Source organism: Pelodiscus sinensis, chromosome 6 (genome assembly GCF_052426305.1).
Source record: "Pelodiscus sinensis isolate ZL-2025 chromosome 6, ASM5242630v1, whole genome shotgun sequence".
NCBI lineage: Eukaryota > Metazoa > Chordata > Testudines > Trionychidae > Pelodiscus > Pelodiscus sinensis.
The window spans coordinates 113,289,730-113,309,108 of record NC_143057.1 but is presented as its reverse complement, the minus strand read 5'-3'; the positions used below and the strand labels follow the sequence as shown (position 1 = coordinate 113,309,108).

Below are 19,379 nucleotides of genomic sequence, written 5' to 3'. Positions count from 1 at the left end.
CAGGTCCATGAATCCTCACCGTGACCAACTGTATTACATTTCGCTGGCCCAGCTCTCTAAGCATAGCCAAACTTGCAAGAGCAGTTTCTAAAATTGCATTATGTTTGATTCACATGTGCTGCATAAATCTATATAATAAATTCATTTGCCCCCACACTCCCCTCCAAAATCCCCAGCCACATTCCTAATATGTATTAAACCTCAAAGTGGTAGTTCTCACTGAGATTTCTAAGTAGGTTTTAATAGCAGTGTCACAACTCATTTACTCAGATATTGAATTCAATCTAAGTAGTGTTATGATCAAGATAATTTAAATTAGGAAAATATTTAGTGTAACTGATTTTTTCAATCAAGGCTTCAGGTGACTCGCTAAACATCTCCCCTCCCCCTCTTCTTTACATGTATTGTACTCAGTAAATCCCAAGCTACCCTTTCACAGCATAATGCTCTTCTTTTATATTATACAGCAAAAATGACCTCATTATGTTGTATGGTGACTTGAATTCATTTCAGTCTGCAATAAATTTGCATCCTACTGGAACAGATTCATCTCTCAGTGAAATCTATATCTACCCAATCAGACATTTTGTAAGCTGAATCAAGGTCACCACAAGAGCTGGGGGGAGGAAGAGCAGAACCGCTCTCAAGAGCAGTGTTTCTCAAAGTGGTCCACAAAACCACTTTGAGGAACCTGCTAACTGGCCTCTCCCGTATATTTATTTACTGGCTCCAGTTTGCTGTTTGTAGTCAAGAGAAGTTGCGGGAAGCAGCTTGGGCCTAGCCGCCACTTCCCATGGCTCCCCTTGGCTGCAAATGGCAAACCAGAGCCAATGGGATCTGCGAGGGTCCATGGCTGTGGAGCTGGTAAAAAAAACACGCCAGAATGGCCAATTAGCGGTTTTCTCAAAGTGGTTTCGCAGACTACTTCGAGAAACACAGCTCAAGAGAGACAGTTAATGGTCAGAGCTACTGTCAGGATTTCTACTAGTAGTGGGTGTAGAACTTTACTTCCCAAGCTTACTTCCAATTAAGTCAGTTGCAAAACTCCCAGAGTGCAATGGACGTAAGAGTAGAACTTCAGTCCCTCACGGACAGGTCCCTCGGCAGACAAATCACACCAGAAAGCCTGGCACAATTTTGCTTTCCCTCTCCACACTGATGGTCCCAATGGTTCAGACAGTAAGCTCTCAAAGGAAGGGACCATACTTTGTGTGTTTACTCAGCAGTTAGCACCATCCTGGCTACTACCAGAAGCAAATGGTAATCTTAGATGCTAGAACACTTCAAAGGCTACATCTACACTATGAGTTTTCTTGGCAAAAAATATGCAAACGAGGGACTCATTTGCATGAGTCATGATTTCATTTGCTTATTTTCCTGTCGGTCCATTTTTGTGGTGGGGTTTTTGCACAAAAACAAGCAGTGTGGATGCTTTCTTTTTGTGTAGACCCCCCTTTTCCCACAAGATCGGTAGACCTCCTTTTTTGGGGCATAAGGACCTTAGTCCTGGGAGTTGCCCCCAAAAGAAACAAACTAGCCTTTCTCTTTTCTTCAGCAGACAGATTGGTGGGGCTCTTGAGCCATTCTTTGGTCCGTAGTTCACTAGCCTGGCTAGTGTGTTTCCTATAAGCTGTGTACTTGGGTGGCCACCGAGGAGAAGTTCAAATGCTACCCATCTGATTAGCAGAGTTTCCACGACTGCCCTCATCTGGCAGCATGTGTTTCTGCTGGTGGTGCACATCCTATATGCCTCAGTGAACATCACAACATTTATTCTGCACATGGATGGAAAAAATTAGAGGCAACATTGATTCTGGGTATCCCAAATGGTCTATGTTCTTCCCTTTTAAGGGCCCTCCCACAAACCTAGCAGATTTCACAGTTGCTGCAGGTTGGGGCTGATTTTGGCTGATGGGTGTGGAGTGCATGAGTGAGGTAGTTATTTCAAATTGAACTGCTACACACAAAAAACCTTTCAGAGAATACTTTAATCATATCAATCTATGCCAGATAGTAAGGATCTGGGGGGTGGGGAGCAGAAAACATTTAGGTTGCTCACATGCAAAGCCTGGATACTCGTTTATTTTTTCAAAATGTCTATTCAATAAAAAAATTAGAAATTTCAACCTGTCCTCACATTTAAGGATGGAAACAACTGAAGGAAGTCAATCAAGATTGCTACTGAGGTGACTTAAAAACAATGAACAGTCCTGAAGACACAAAGGGGTCCATAGGTACAAATAAACAGGTCTTTTCCCTCTCCATTCCCCCTCCCCTTTTTCGGCTATTTATTTGTACCTCTGGACCCTGTCCTCCATTTATCTGAAGAAGTGGGTTGTGCCCACGAAAGCTCATGATACTATCTACATTTTTGTTAGTCTCTAAAGGTATGTCTACACTAGAGTTATGCTGAAATAATGCTCCTTATTTTGAAATAACAAGGTAAGACATCCTCACAACAAGCCTGTTATTTCTAAAAAAATAACAACACCTGCTTGTCATAAGGAATAACACTTATTTCGAAATAGTTATTTCAGGAGTTAAGTCAAAATAATTTCCCAGTGTAGACATAGCCTAAGATGCTACAGGACCTTTAATTGTTTAAATTTTTTTAGTTAGGGTACATCTACACAGCAGCATCAGTTATTCTGAAATAACAAAAAGCGTGTCTACACTACAAGCCTTTATTTCAAAATAATGTTGAGCCAGAGGACTTCTTACTCTGACTCATGGTAACCCTCATTTCATGAGCAGTAAGGGAAGTTGAAGGAAGAGTGCTCTTCCTTCGACTTCCTGCTGTGTAGACAGCACTGAAAGCCAAGTTAAGCTATTTCAACTTAAGCTACACAATTGACATAGCTGATGTTGCATAGATTAATTCAACTTTTGCCCTGCTCTGTAGACATATCCTGACAGATTAACATGGTTTCCAAATTTTGCTCAGCTCGATTGTCAATGTAAAAATCAGTCTCTTATACCTACGTTTTTTCTTGTCAGGGAATCACTGGCAAAGTAGGATATTTCACTCTGGAATACACATAAACAGTGTCTTATAAAACATCATATTCAGTAGCTATAGGCTAAGAGTCTACAGATGCATCTTGGAACTTCATGCTGCTGAAAATGAATTGTTTCATCTGAACTGTCACCAAAATATATTCCTCAACCCTGTTTCCTTTATCCAAAAAGGAATTATTCCTACCTCTAGCTATTTAAAGTTGTAAGTATTTGGGACCAAAAGTCATTCCTCCTTTGACTGGATTATGCCAGGCTCTAATTATAGCTGTCTGAAGGACTGTTGTGCCTCTGTGTTAGACATCAGATAGTGGTTCTGGCCGCATAAGAGCAAAAACTCACGGGTAACAGCTTTTAAAGATAAATTTATAAACCAGAGACAAATATTACCAAAGACCATTATAATTTATACCCTTGTCCAGCTTATTTGATTGTGAAACAGCTACACAGACAAATACCATACCACCGAGTGCAGTACATTACTAAGTACACAGTCTATAACCAATCATTATGAAAAGAAAATTGTGCCACATGCTATAGGGTTTTAGTTTTTCATTAGATTACAATAAAATATCATTGCCCAGCTCTCCTATGAGACTAGTTTTAATGGTTTATGTAGAAATTTTCACTTGACAAGCAGCTGTGAAAGTAGACATTACTGTTTTGATAGATACAGATGTATGCCATTCACTCAGATGCTGCAAAAACAGAAAGCATATCAATATATATACCATTGCCACACATTACAGCAAGATAAGCAAAGTTCTTCTAAATATTTCCCCTCCACTCTTAAAAGCACATGAATTTGAGGATGTTGTGAAAGTAGAACAAAGTAGAACTGCTACCACTGATGGGTTAAAGACCAGCCATCGACATTTTTATCACTATATCAGAGCTCTAAGCATGACTTTGTAGTTAAAATATTTGAGCCCTGTCTACACTTGGTCTCCCTCCACTACTGCCACTGATTCAGCTGCATCTGTGAGGCATTTCCTGAAATTTACCAGGGTAGTTTTGATCGTAATCTGAATCATCTGAGTGAGGCAAACTCAAAATACTGTGAAGTCAATCCTAGTTACAGTTGATCAATATTTCCAATATTAGAACACAATGCGCACATGCTTTATTTCAGCATCTCCTGGGGGCAACCCTGAAATTTCTTATCATAAAAGATTTATGGGAAAATGGTATCACTATGCTGCTTTGGTATTTGGTGAGAAGAGTGCTTTCAAAATCAAAAGCATTTTTCTGACAGAGATAGCTGAAAAGACCATTCCAAGTGCAGGTAGTCAACATACATGGATGATACAAGTCAGAAAGGATGGTTTTCAGAGATACTGTGTCAATTAAGAAGCCTGTGTAACTGGTGTGACATTTCATATTCATGGTGACAAAATCAAATTTGCTCCATTTAGAAACAATTGAAGTTTTCCTGTTGTTGGATTCTTATTCCTAAATTGAAGTGTAACCATCTTCTGAGAGCAAGATGGAAATCAAAATATCCTGCACAAGAGTTGCTTATTGAATTTGTGGGTTTTAACAAATCACAATCCAAATGCAAAAAAGTTCTGAACCATCTACTAAAAATATCATTTCTCATTTTTCAGTTTCTTGGACTACTATTTTCACCTCATTTCACTTGTTCTCCAGGTCCCAATGATTTTTTCTTGTGCAGAGAATCCCCAAATTTCCAATGTAAAAACAGAATTTTTATTCTCTTTTCTTTTTTAAGTCCTTCCCAATCTTTCCCCTCCAGCTCCCACTTTTTCAGACACCCTTAAGAAGTTGCTGTTACAGCATGCTATGGGAAATACTGTATAGCCCATCCTGAAGAACTACATTACCCACAATGCAATATTTGATCACCACCATTACAACTCTCCTATGTGCAATTGGTTTACCTTCATGACTGATATCACTGTAAAGATTAAATATGGAACATTGTACAGCTAGTGACCAGTTATGAGGCACAGTATACAGAAGGAGAGCCCAGCACATAGCAGGATAGGTGGCAACCCACAAACAGAGGGATCCTTGAATCTTTCCTTTAATGATATTTCAAATTGTTTAGATACCCGGGGCAGGGAAGGATAAGCAAGCACAGTACTGATGCGGGATGACTTAATGGGAGGATAACTGATAGAATAAAACCTTTGCAACCTGCTGAGCTAACCCAAACTTGCTAAGCTACTAGAACATTAATGAGAGAGATTTTAATTAAATTGTTTGTAATTAACTCTCCCAAGAGTAAAAAAATGTAAAACTGGTGAAGACAAAATACCTGTAGCACTCTCACAAGAATATTTAATTTTGGCAAATTGTTTCCTCTCTCCAAAGTAGCAATCCTTGTCCCTGCATCTAACTATAGAGTTACAAGTGTTAAGGAACCAGGCATTTCTTTGGGTTGGAATGAGGTTCAGTCTAACATAGTTGTGCAGGGGAGAAGCCTCCAGCTCTTCTCCTCTGCATTAGACTGCTTCAGATTGTGGCTTTGGATGCATAAAAAGGTCAAGGCCTATGTGCCAGATATTCCTGCAGTTTGTGGATAAATACAGGTGGAGTCATGAGTCCACCTTCTGTTGTGTTCAATTTAGACTGAATATTTGGGCTGAACATGACCCAGTCACCATCAAACATTAAACAGTGTTAAACTAGATTTGAGGCTGCAGCCTTACAAAAAATCCTTTAAACTTTTTTATTAAAGAAAAGGAAAAAGAGGAAAAACAGTGAAAACATTTGATATGTAACATTAAATAACACTTCCATTTTAACAAAATCCCTGTTACCTTTTCCCTAGAGAGAGATTTTAGAAGGAATCCCCCCGCCTTGTTTGATAGTCTTTTAGACGGCATCAAAGATGGTAATAACTGCCCTTTTGGACAGTTATTGATGTTGTCGCTGCTGTTAAAATCTGATTTCTTTTCTTCCTAGGGGTTTGGGATCCAACTAGAGCTGGAAGAGGTTGTTGTGTCACCTGGATCCCTCTTTCCAGCCCATTCTGGTTCGAACCTCTCAGGATCAAGATGTCCTCCAGGCTTTCGACAAGATGATGGTGGCAGTGGCTCCCATGATGGTGAAACTTTCTCCAATAGCCAATTCCCCCTCCCGCTCAGGTGTCTTCAAGGACCTGCAAAGGGAATGATAGGTGGATCAGCCCCACCCTTCATTATTTACGTCTCCAATTAGGCCTAATTTCTGACACACCAATTTTGGTTCACTGATTTCTAGTTCCACACTTCTTTACCAGGCATGATCGTAATATGGTCTTTGAGTTATATCCATATGTCTTTTTGTTTGGACTAATTCAGTCTGTTTCCCTTTTGTATCTTTTCCCATCAACATTTGTCATTGTAGATTTCTACCTAATATAGGCTTTGTTAGTTTCTGATTATATTAAATTATAATTATTAGTATTAACTTTGCATTCTAATAAAAACTATGGCCACTTATTAAATTACATTGCAACAGATCAGTGATATTCAGACCTCAGTGGCTCAGTAGCCAAATTAGCAATCAACATTACCCAGCAAGCCACAGGAGTGTGAATTCACTGTTTCATTTACTATATTACTATCCATGTTTAAACAGTAAGAGAGGGCAAATATTTAGTGTGGTTATATATTTACTGTGAAAGTAATAAGTTAATGACTTGGTACAACTTCATAACTTAAATAGTCAATAACAGAGTTAAAGCATCCAGGGTTTTAATATAATGTGCTTCAAAGAGTTGAAGGAGGCACATTAAAGAGTTTCTCGTGGGCTTGTGAACTGGAGCCTATCCCTGAACTAGGTGCTATACAAAACAACACATTCCCAGCATTTATAATCTTAATGTATTAAAAACACAGGAAAAGTGGGAGGGAATACAACATACAACTAAAGTGATCAAGATGAAGATTAGCACATTTCTTGTAAATTTCATGGTCACTTAAAATATGCTATACCCAGTTGCTTTTCTTCTAGCTATTGTTCATTCTTTTTTAAAAAATTATTTTCCTTCCGCATGTTTAGAATTGGATGCCATAAAGCCTCAGAGTCAAAGTAAATAAGAAACAATTTTCTTAATTCACTCTCCATGTTGGGCTGGGACCGCATGTCTTTTAGAAATGGGTTAAGTGCTCAACAGAGACAGTGGCCGTCAATTCCATTACATCCCTTTTAATTATTAAATTAACTCCCTTCTGGTCAGAAGCAAGGTGATCAGATGGACAGAGCCCAAAAGTAGATTCACTATTTGATTGTAACAAGATTTCAGAATGGATAATCTTGAGCAGACTTTCAAAGTTGATTGTGTGCAATTGCATATATAAATTGCCACCTGCAGAACTTATTAGAACATATATATTCTATGAGAACCCAGTCACATGTGTGCACATGTGCATGGCTATGCATGTTATACACCTATTTGGGCATGCGTACACACATTCCTCATTAGGACAAACATGAATATGTGGTATTTGCTCAAAATTGCATATGCCTAATTTTGACTCTTTAGCCTTCTCTCCAGAAATGGAGATAAATCAAAACCAGAATCTAAATTTTGGGAAAGTGCACATTTGGATCAGCTTGGGCTGAACCATGTCAGTACAGGAATGATACTGAGTGAAAAGTTTGATACTGTAGACAATTTTTATGTGTAGCTTGGGTCCCATTTGCATGCTTATAGCTCATATGGACTGATCACAACCAATAAACAAGAGAATCTAGTGAAAGCTTTTTTAAAATAATGTTTGTATACAATTAGTCATTTCAGCTCTTCACATTAGCAGTGCTATAGGTGTCGTTCACAACAACATTCCTAATATTGGCTAGTTTGAAAGTCACTGTGGGCTAGAACTGAACTGGTCCTCAGGGTGAAATTCTGGTCCACTGAAGTCAGTGTTAAAACCCCCATTTATTTAAAAGAAGCCAGAATTTCATCTCTAGTGTTCCTTTCCATTGTGCTGCAGCAGAAAATGGAGAGAAGAGACATTTGCAACAAAGGGGTTTTGCTTTTTAAAGTAAGGCAGGTTGAACCCCATTAACCCCTCCTTACTACATCCCACTGAGGGTTTCTGGAACTGGACAGTGTGTTCCTGAAAGGGAAGAGACTTGAGGCAAGCCAACCCTAATTGATCTGTAGACACATGATTTCCCTGCACGTGATTTGTACAGGAACTAGGGTTGGCTGGCACCAGGCCTCGAACTCTTCAGGGGAAAGCCAGCCTATTATAATCCCAGGGTGCCATGTTAGGAGGGGGGTAGGGCTACAGCCACATGTACTGGGATGCTGTTATACAGAGAGCAAGGGGAAAGTACATAGCTTACATACATTCCTTTCACTCCAAGCTAATGAGGGGAAGGGGGCACAGGAATAATTCATGCAAGCTGTGTACTTTCCCTTCACTCCCCTAAAGGGTATGTCTACACTGCATTCCTCTTTCAAGAGAGGAATGCAAATGCAGACAAATGAAATTGCAAATGAAGCACAGATTTGAATTTCCCATGCTTCATTTGCACAATCGTGGCTGGCCGCTTTTTTGAAATACAGGCAGTCCCCGGGTTATGTACAAGATAGGGACTATAGGTTTGTTCTTAAGTTGAATTTGTACTTAAGTCGGAACTGGCTCCAGATTCAGCTGCTGCTGAAACTGATCAGCGGCTGACTACAGGAAGCCCTAGGCAGAGTTGCTCTGCCCCTGGCTTCCTGGAATCGGCCGCTGATCAGTTTCAACAGCGGCTGAATCTGGACTCCTGGGACAGAACAGCTGGGGCGCTGCTGGGTAGGTCCCCGCAGGACCAACCCGGCAGCACCCCATCTGCTCTACCCCAGGCGTCCCGCAACAAAAGCCTGGTCTGCTGGAGGGGGGGGCGCACTAGCTGCACCCCCTCTCCCCCCAGCACAACAGGGAGACCCAAGCAAAGCTGCACAGGCGGCGGGACCCCGCTGCCCGTGATGCTTTGCTCCTTTGCCCCGGAGCAAAGCCGCACAGGCGGCGGGGTCCCCCGCATCTGCGGATTTGCTCCTGTCTCCCTGCTGTGCTGGGGGGGAGTCCCCCCCAGCACAGCAGGGAGACCCGAGCAAAGCCGCACAGACGGCGGAACCCCACTGCCCGTGCAGCTTTGCTCCTTTGCCCCGGAACAAAACCGCACAGGCGGGGGAGACAGGAGCAAAGCCGCAGAGGCAGGGGACCCCGCCGCCTGTGCGGCTTTGCTCCGGGGCAAAGGAGCAAAGCCGCACAGGCAGCGGGGTCCCGCCGCCTGTGCGGGTTTGCTCGGGTCTCCCTGCTGTGCTGAAGAGTCCCCCCAACACACCAGGGAGACCCGGAGCAGCTTTTCTTGCCCCGGAGGACGCGGTGGCGGGACCGGTGTGCTCTGGGCGGTCCCGCCGCCCGCGAGCTCCGGGGCGAGAAAAGCCCCATTCGTAAGTGCGGATCCGACATAAGTCGGATCCGCGTAAGTCGGGGACTGCCTGTACCCTATTTCGAAAGAAAAAAAATGCAGTCTAGATGAGCTTATTTTGAGAAAACTCCCTTCTTTCAAAATAAGCCTTACTCCTTAAAAAGTTAGGTTTAAAGGTTATTTCAAAAGAAGGGTTTTTTTTCCTAAATAACCCCAGCTAGACTGCGTTTTTTCTTTCAAAATAGGGTATTTCGAAAAAGCGGCTGGCCGCGATTATGCAAATGAAGCATAGGAAATTCAAATCCACGCTTCATTTGCAATTTCGCTCACCTGCATTTGCATTCCTCTCTCGAAAGAGGAATGCAGTGCAGATATACCCTTATAGTCCAGACAATGAGAAGAAGCACAAGCAACATCCCAGTGCATGCAGCTACAGACTCTCCTGATCCCCCATTCCTGAAATGGTGCCTGGTTACAATCCCTAGAAGAGAATGCTGCAACAATGAAAGGAGTCTGTGGTCATTTGCCTGAGCGCTTAAATCAGTTTTGTATTTCTTAAAGGTTTTGTTCTGAACTTTTTTTGAGTGAGGAAAACTAGAGTTGGAAGGACTTTGGGATGAAAATTTCATTCTAAATAGGTTCCCAAAGAATTTGAGCTTCATGATTTTTCAGTATTATTCTCTCTGCTACCATCTTTAAAAAGCAGCTTATCCTAATATTTAGACATTTTCTACTATGTTCATTGGTTCTGTACTGCCAAATTTGTCTGTATCAATGCAGGAAGGACTGTAAATACCACCAAGACATCCACCCTTAAAGACCATGGGTGCTGAATCTTTTGCAAGGGAAGACAAAACCACTGATCTTTTGCAGACTAAGCAGGCGATATTCAGGTATCCAAATATAACATGTATAGAATGGAACTCTGCATATAAAATACCATATCAATAATGGTCTACATGATGAGAATTGCTAATGTCTTTTGCATTTGTAGGTAGGTGCTTTGGCACATAAATAATATCTTTAAGTCATGGCATTTCTGTTGTTGTACTTTTCTTTTCTACTTAGCTTTGTATTTAAAACTACATGACAGATTTTCTGAACACAAAACTCTTCTGTTCCCTTCCAACCTAAAAGTTTGCTTAAGAAACCTGCCAGTTTTGAAGCCAAAAGGGTGGTAACCCATCTGCTTAAGTGGAGATTGTGTATATTCCAAACTGTTGCTTCTCATCACAAAAAGCACTCAGGGAATCTAACACTACTCCTCTCCACACCATCTGCACAACCATTAGCTGAGCTCAAGTACCAATCTTCACCTTTCTTCACTTGTATTAGCACCAGAAGAATGTCTGTGGAGTTCACTTAGGTCAGCCATGCTGTCACTTCTGTCCCTTGGTCTTTGAAGTCTTTGATTCTATATATCATCTCTCCCCCAACACACACAGACTACAATACATGGAAAGATCTCTTGAAATCCTTTGTTCTTTTTCATAACTCTTGGTTTGATACCTGAGAAATAACATAACATCCTGTTCTTTTTATCTAACAGAATATTTGTTTGGATTTTTAATTCATTTGTTTTGGGCAAATTCACAGCACTTTTGCATTTAATCTTCATGGACTAGCATGAGTGTTTATAGAAAGCCATTGCTGATCAAATAGACAACAGTTCACTGAGACCAAATTTTAAATACCTACATGAAATAATTTGTGTTAGTGTTTGCACACTTACCCAGTGAGAAAAAGAAACAATATCTTATGACTTATTTGGCCAAATATAATGCAAAGCACAGTTTGACTTTTGGATACAAGTCATCTATACATACAGGCTGTGTCTAGACTGACAAGTTTTTCCGCAAAATCATTTGATTTTGCGGAAAATCTTGCCAGCTGTCTACACTGGCCATTTGAATTTCCGTAAGAACACACGATCTCATGTAAGATCGTCAGTGTTCTTGTGGAAATACTGTGCTGCTCCCGTTCGGGCAAAAGCCCTCTTGCACAAATCATTTGCGCAAGAGGGCCAGTGTAAACAGCACAGTACTGTTTTCTGCAAAAAAGCCCCGATTGCGAAAATGGCGATCGGGGCTTTTTTGCAGAAAACCGCGTCTAGATTGGCCACAGATGCTTTTCCACAAAAAGTGCTTTTGCGGAAAAGCATCCTGCCAATCTAGACGTGCTTTTCTGAAAATGCTTTTAACGGAAAACTTTTCTGTTAAAAGCATTTCTGGAAAATCATGCTAGTCTAGACGTAGCCACAGAGAAATAACACTGTTCTCAGCCTTTACTGGAACAAGCCACAGCCATGTTCCTCTTTTTCTCTTTCTGCTCTAAATTTCTCCTGTTAAAACCATTCCACTTTGTATTGTCATTGGAAAAGGAGCCAGGTGTCTCCTCTCCCTGGTGAGTTCCTCCAATATACCAGTCTATAGAATTATTCTGATTCTCTCCGGCTGACTAACCATTCAGACCCGAAGATCAGAAAACACTAAGTCCCACTGTAGAATAGACCCATGGTTAAATACTCTCTTGAGTCTAAAGTCCAAGTTCCTGCTCCAGATAGGAGACCAGGGTCTGAATCTCTATGTGCCAAGTAGTGCAGGGCTAATGGCAGTTTTCCTCCCTAGCTCCGCAAACAAATCATTCTGATGAATGTGGAAATGTTTGCTCTTTCATTTCAACTGAAGCAATTTGCAACATGTTTCTGCTAATCCGAATCTGCATTTTTCATCACTAAAAAGTTGTGGCCAAAAAACCACACCCAGCGCTACTAAGTGCCAGAATGGAATATTGCTCACTCAGGGTACATCTACACTTGCTCCCTAGTTCCAACTAGGGATGCAAATGTAGGCGACTGAAATTGCTAATGAAGCAGGGATTTAAATATCCCATGCTTCATTATCATGATCTCACCGGCGCGTTACTCCGCTCAACAGCTGATTCGAACCAGGAAGTGTGCACCGGGACACATTAGTTTGAACCAAATCCCTTGGTTCAAACTAACGTTACTCCTCAGAGGAGTTTGGTTTGAACTAATGCATCCCTATTTCATTAGCAATTTCGGTCATCTACATTTGCATCCTTAGTTTGAACTTGGAAGCAAGTGTAGACGTACCCTGAATGAGCAGCTATTTAGTGTTTCACTTTTTCTTCATTGCTCAGTAAGTGGCCACCATCATTTATTTACTTCACATTAATAAAAAAAATTAAAAAACAACTAATAATCCCACGGCACCCTAGAGACTAACAAAAATGCACATGGTATCATGAGCTTTTGTGGGCACAACCCACTTCTGCATATGAATGGAGTTTAAGGGATCCAAGTTCCAAATAAATAGCAGAGAGGGGAGGGAAAGGAAAGGAGGAAAAAATGGGAAAAGAATAGTCAATAAAAGACTACGTCTAGACTACAGGCTTCTTTCGGAAGATGCTTTTTTCTGAAGAGATCTTCCGAAAAAACATCTTCCAGCCTGTTATTTTGAAATAACCCGTTTGGTAGTGTGGATGTGCTGCTTATTATTTCAAAATAAGGGAGGTTAATTTGAAATAACTCCCTAGTGTAGACCAGGGTTAAGAAAAAATGTATAATCATGATTTAATAACGATGAGCAATGGAGAAACCACCATGACCCTTGGTAAATTGTTCCAATCAGTAATTACTCTGAACTGTTAACATTTTATGCCTTACTTTCAGTCTAAATTTGTCCACTTACAGCCATTGGATCATGTTATTACCTTTTCCCATTTGACTGAAGAACTCATTATTAAATATTTGTTCCCCAATTAGGTACTTCTAGATAATGATTAAGTGACTTCTTAATCTTCTCTTTGTTAAGCTAAATCGATTGAGCTTCTTGAGTCTATAAGGCAAGTTTTCTAATCGATTAGTTAATCTCTTCACTTTTCTTCAACCCTTCTCAAGTTTACCAACATGTTGAACTGTGGATACCAGAACTGGACACCCTATTGCAGCAGTGGTCAAGCAATGCCACAGAGGAAAAATAAGCTCTCTGTTCCTACTCATGATTCCCAGGATTCTATTAGCCCTTTTGGACATAGCATCACTGGGAGCTCATGGTCAGATAATTACCCACTATGAACTCAGAAGAGTTACTTCTTCCCCAGGATAGAGTCCTGTATCCTCTAAGTATGGTCTACATCAGTGGTCCCCAACCAGTAGATCGGGATCTACTGGTAGATCTTGGCGCCTCTGACAGGTGATATTGACTGGTTTGGCCAAGAGGCAATCAAATGCTGGCACTTCAGCGATGCCTTCCCCCTCTGCTGCACATCTTTTGCCCTTTGACTTAGAGCTGCCTCCGCCTTCCTGCACTTGCTGGACAGGGCAGGGAAGAAAGAGGAGAGGCTGCTAATGGCAGGGTTCCCTCTCTCCCACCCTGTAGTCTATCTCTACAGAATGGAGGGGGGCACAACAGGTCTTGGGATGGAGGGAGTTTGCTGGCTTCTTTTGAGAGTGGTGCAGGGCCAGGGCACGGGTGAGAGCCTGCCTTAGCCCCACTGCACCACCTGTGGAAAGCAGTGTCCAGCTGGAGCCTGTATCCTGAACCTCTGCCCCAGTCATAAACCCCTTCCTGGACCCCAAACCCCTGCCCAAGCCCTGAGCTCCCCCAGACCCAAACTTCCTTACAGAAGCTGTACCTTGAACCTCCTCCTACACCCAACTCCCTGCCCCAGGCTCAGATCAGAGCAACTCCAAATCCCTTAACTCAAGACCAGAGTCTGCACTCAACCCATTGCCCTTGCTTGATGAAAGGGAGGAAGGATGGGGGAGTGAGGGAGGATGGAGTGAGCGGGGTAGGGCCTTGGAGAAGGAGCACAAAGGAGGCCAGGCAAGGGTATCTGTGTGTGAGGTAGATCCTGCATTGCACTTAAATTCAAAAAAGTGATCTTGTGCCTAAAAAGGCTGGAGATCACTGGTCTACATTCTTTGTTTCTACAGGTTGAATCTCTCTAGTTCAGCACTCTTTGGTCCAGCAACATCCGTAGTCTGGCATGATTTTTTAGCTGGATGTCAACCTATCATGGGTGCAGCCAAGTTTCCCAAGATCCCATAAAGTTTGTTTACAGCCACCAGGCCTGGCTTTCAGTGTTCTATACTGTTATTTAGCTCTAATTTACCCCTGTCTTCTAGGAACCCAGTAATCAGTGGAAGCATCAATAATGCTGCTGGGCAATACTGACCACCCATGGTATGGCAAATTTTCTGGCTCGGCAGTGGTCAGGTCCCGAGGGTGCAACATTAGAGAGGTTCAACCAGTGGAAGTAAACATTTAGCCATATCACAGTGCAAATTGTTTACTCGTACCTAGCTTACCAAGCAATCCAGATTACTTTGTGCAGGAAATCAGGAGTACAGATTTTGAAATAACCAGTCTGCTATTTCAAAATAACAGGCTTCATAGTGTGGATGCTCTTATTATTTCAAAATAACTATTTTGAAATAACTCCCTAGAGACCAGGGCTTTGTGTGACCTGTTCTCTTCCTTATTTATCACTCCCCTAGTATGTGTGTCATCTACAGACTTTATCCGTGATGATTCTAGGTTGTCTTCTGGGTCATTGATAAAAATAAAAACAAGGTCCAGTATATATCCCTGAGAGACACCATTGAAAATATTGCCTCTTGATAATAATTCCCCACACATTCTGTGACCCATCAACTAGCTGCTGTATTTTAATGCACTTAATATGTCCCATATACATTTTATATCATTTTAGGGTTTTTTTTAATCACTGTCATGGAGTACTAAGTCAAACTCCTTCAGAAATCTAATTATGTTACATCAACCACTGATCTAGTCCCATAACCAGTCTTATGACAGTTGCCAATGCCAGATGCTTTAGAGGGAATAAACAGAATAGAGCAATTTTAAGTGATCCATTCTCTATTGTCCATTCCAGCTGTTGGCAGTTAGATATTTAGGGACACCTGGAGAATGCAGTTGCATCCATGACCATCTTGGCTAATGATGGTCATATCGTCCATGAAATTAACTAATTCTTTTAAAAATCAGTTATCATTTTAACCTTCGCCACATCCTACAGCAATGAGTTCCACAGGTTACCTACATTGTGTTAACAATTATTTCCTTTTGTTTATTTTAAATCTGATCACTATTAATTTCATTGGGTGACCACTAGTTCTTGTATTATGCAAAGGAGTCAATAACATTTCCTTATTCACTTTCTTCACAGCATTCATGATTTGGTAGGCTTCTGTCATATCTCCCCTTTACTCAGCTCTTTTCTAAGATGAACAATCCCGGTCATCCCATTTATCCTTTTAAAATCTTGTCACAACATTGGCTCAGCTCCTCTTGCCTCCCATGGACAAGGACTGCTACTACCTTGCACTGCTACCTCTCATACAGGGGCAGAAGCATGGGGCAGCAAGCAGGAGCCAGTCCGCACGGGGAGTTGTTTTTTAAACCGGCTCCCCGCACAGACTGGCTCCTACTTGCCACCTTGTCCTGCTGTCCAATAGAGAAACAGCAGTCCAGGATGGCAAGGGGCTCCCCAGGAGTGGATCCAGAGCACAATTGGCTGCTGGCACTGCCCCTGGGAACTGTTGAATAGTCATAGAATCATAGGGTTAGAAGAAACCTCAGGAGGTCATCAAGTCTAACCCCCTGCCCAAAGCAGGATCAATCCTAGATATATCATCCCAGCCAGGGATTTGTCAAGCCGGGACTTAAAAACTTCTAGGGATGGAGATTCTACCACCTCCATAGGTAACCCATTCCAATGCTTCACCGCCCTCCTAGGCTTCGTCTAAACGGCAAGATCTTCCAGCAAAAAATATGCTAATGCGGGACTCATTTGCATGAGTCACGATCTCATTAGCTTTTTTTCTGCCATTTCTTTTTGCGCAAGGGGTTTTTGTACAAAAAGAAGCAGTGTTGATGGGGTTTTTTTTGCACAAAATGGTTTTTTTGTGCAACCCCCCATCCCCTGTCCACACTGCTTCTTTTTGCGCAAAAACCCCTTGCACAAAAAGAAACAGCAGAAAATATGCTAATGAGATCATGACGCATGCAAATGAGTCCCACATTAGCATATTGTTTGCCGGAAGATCTCGCAGTATAGACGTAGCCCTAGTGAGACAGTTTTTCCTAATATCCAACCTAGACCTGCCCTACTGCAGCTTGAGATGGTTGCTCCTCTTTTCGTCATCTATCACTACTGAGAACAGCCTCTCTCTAACCTTTTTGGAACCTCCCTTCAGGTAGTTAAAGGCTGCTATCAAATCCCCCCTCATTCTTCTCTTCTGCAGACTAAATAAGGCCAAATCCCTCAGCCTCTCCTCATAAGTTATGTGTTCCAGTCCCCTTTGGTTGCCCTTTGCAGGATCCTCTCCAATGCGTTCACATCCTTTCTATAGTGGGAGGCCCCAGAACTGGACACAATACAGCAGGTGTGGACTCACCAGTGCTGAATCAAGGGGAATCAAGGGGAAAATCTGATGCTAAAATCTGATGTGGCTATCTATTCATGCTATTCAATTACATACTATAATTCCTACTAAAAGACTAGCATTAGGTGTAGATCTCAAGTGCATATGAGATCAATAGAACTACTCCTTGAGTAAAGATTACACAAATGATTAAGGGTTTGTGCCCTGAAACTGGGCATAACATCAATAGTTGTTGGCCTGGGGCCTCTACCATATCAGGACTGATCCAATCAGGATTGACACTGACTTGTAGGGGCTTTGGAACAGGTGCACCAATCATTAGAACAACTCCGACTTTAACTCCAGGGGCTCAGCTTTGTCTGGCTCTGGTAGAATTTGGGAATATGTTGTTATAAATTAAGACTCTGGATATATTTTTTCTGGTCATGTGGTTTGCGGATTTAAAAAACTGTTTTTGTGGCTTTGTAATACTTTTCAGTGGTTTAAGTTTGGCATTTGAAAGTATAGTTACAGCACTACAAACTAAAAGAACAATGAACGATTCCAAATACAGAGGATTTTTTTGGAAAGTACAGATGAAATTGCCAATGAAAAGCCCAGACCCTCTCTCTGCTAAGTAAAGAGATTCAGCAAGAATGCATTATGATTTAGCCAAAGCCAGAATTATAGCTATTCGGTAATCCTGACTACCTCATGGAAAACTTTATTGAATTTATGCAGGACAGACATGAAAATTATTTGTAATACCTTCTCTTCCTCATAAATCCTTTTATTAATCTCTTTTTAAATTGCCTTTTGAATTCGGTTCTCAGGTCAAGAGTAATGAAGGCAATTACAGAAAGATTCAGAGTTCAGAGACAGAACAAAATCAACTAGAAAGTAATTTGTTGATTATGTATTTCCATTTCAATCTTTTCCTACATATCCCTCTTTTTGACGTGGTTATCAGAAGCACAGTTCACAGGATTCAAGCTCAGCCAAAGTTAACAGGCCAAAAATTTGGAAAGTCATTCATCTTAATCCAACAAAAGGGTGATAATCCAATTTATTGGACTTGAATGCTTTGAATTTTGTCATCTAAATTAGCACTTCTAGGTGCCATGCAGTAGTACTCTGTCTGCCAAATGAAGGACAACAATCAACAAGCACTGACTAAAAGCTACCAAAAAGTCCTCAGCACCAAAAAATGAAATAAAAATATAGAACAAACTTATAGTACTTTCCTACTGTTGTTACAGATATCAATGTATATTTATGTAGCATCTGGTGTCCCAAGTGCTCCTTAAGCACTTTTGGAGCTACCTACAGGAATGTTTTTATCCACAATTGAAATGCAGCCAATGTCTGAGGTAAAATGTAGAAACTATTTAGCAGTGTTCTTCAATGTGGAGTTAATGTGCCATTGCTCCAGCAAGTGAGACAAAAGCTCACGTGAAAGGCATTTATGTACATCAGAAATACATGTTTCCCTTTAACCTGGGAAGGGATTGTACTAGTAGCAGAAGAATGCTCATTCTGGTAGACAGAAATCTTTGGTACTGGGACACTGATTACTTACCACAACTCCCCTGTATCACCAGAACTGGCCAACACCTCAAAGGAAATATCAGGCCTCAAGATCTCTCTGTAAAGAGGAAAGCTCAGGGAGAGACTTCTTGACAGCTGTCAGTGGAGAGGCAAACACGATGGCTCCAGTATCACCTGCTATGGAATATCCTCCTAAGTATGGATTCCAACTCTTATCTCCCCCCCTTCGCCCAACACTGCTCCACTGCCATGACAACTGCAGAAATAGGCTTAGTAATTGGTCTACAACTGTTCCTACAGAAATCAAAGAGCCGAGGATCTATACAATCCCTAAAACAAAACAAAACTGATTGCAGCTGCCAGAGGAGTGGATTGTATAACCTCCACTGCCCTCCCTGAAACGCTGATTCAGAACCTCCCCAGCCTCCCAAGGACTGCTCCTACAAGGGTTTAGGAGATCATGGAACTTGCTATCACCAGCTACACCGGGTAGAGAAGTCCCCTAGCTATTAACAAAACAAACATTCACCGTCTTCCAGAGCAACCATGATAAAACTGACTGTCCAAAAAGAACATTACTTCATTCAGCTGGGTCTTTGGCTGTAGGCAACATACCATACTTTCAGGAGCTATTTTTAACCTTTGACATTGATTTTCAGTTATTTCCATCACAGCCAGCCACTGGGGCAAATGAAGGGAACGCATTACCGCTGAAACCCATGTAGCTGCACCTGTTCCTGCACTGAGGATTCAGTGCAAAGGGGATCTGTTTCTCCAATGATGCAGAGCCCTTATGTTTCCCATTGGCTTAGCTAAAGGTGAGGGTGCTCAGCCTTCTGACAATACAACCCTCTTGTATGTATCTCTACCTATAAAATTACATGTGTTTGCTATTTGAGCACCAGCAGGATGTGCGTGTTTGTCACTGTATGTCAGGCTCATAAAACCAGCCCTACACACCTGTCTGAAGGAAGTTTGCCTGAAAAAAAATCAGCTTTCCTCTTCCAGCAGAATGGCTTGC

At 41.6% G+C, this 19,379-nt stretch overlaps 1 long non-coding RNA gene across 1 annotated transcript in view; it reads right to left on the bottom strand.

Moving 5' to 3' along the window:
• Positions 1-3,362: 3,362 nt before the first annotated feature.
• LOC142829773 (uncharacterized) overlaps positions 3,363-19,379 on the bottom strand; it is a 47,903-nt gene continuing 31,886 nt past the window's right edge. Inside the window, exon 2 of the long non-coding RNA XR_012904525.2 lies at positions 3,363-6,142. This is a non-coding gene — a long non-coding RNA (uncharacterized LOC142829773). The remainder of the gene's footprint in view (positions 6,143-19,379) is intronic.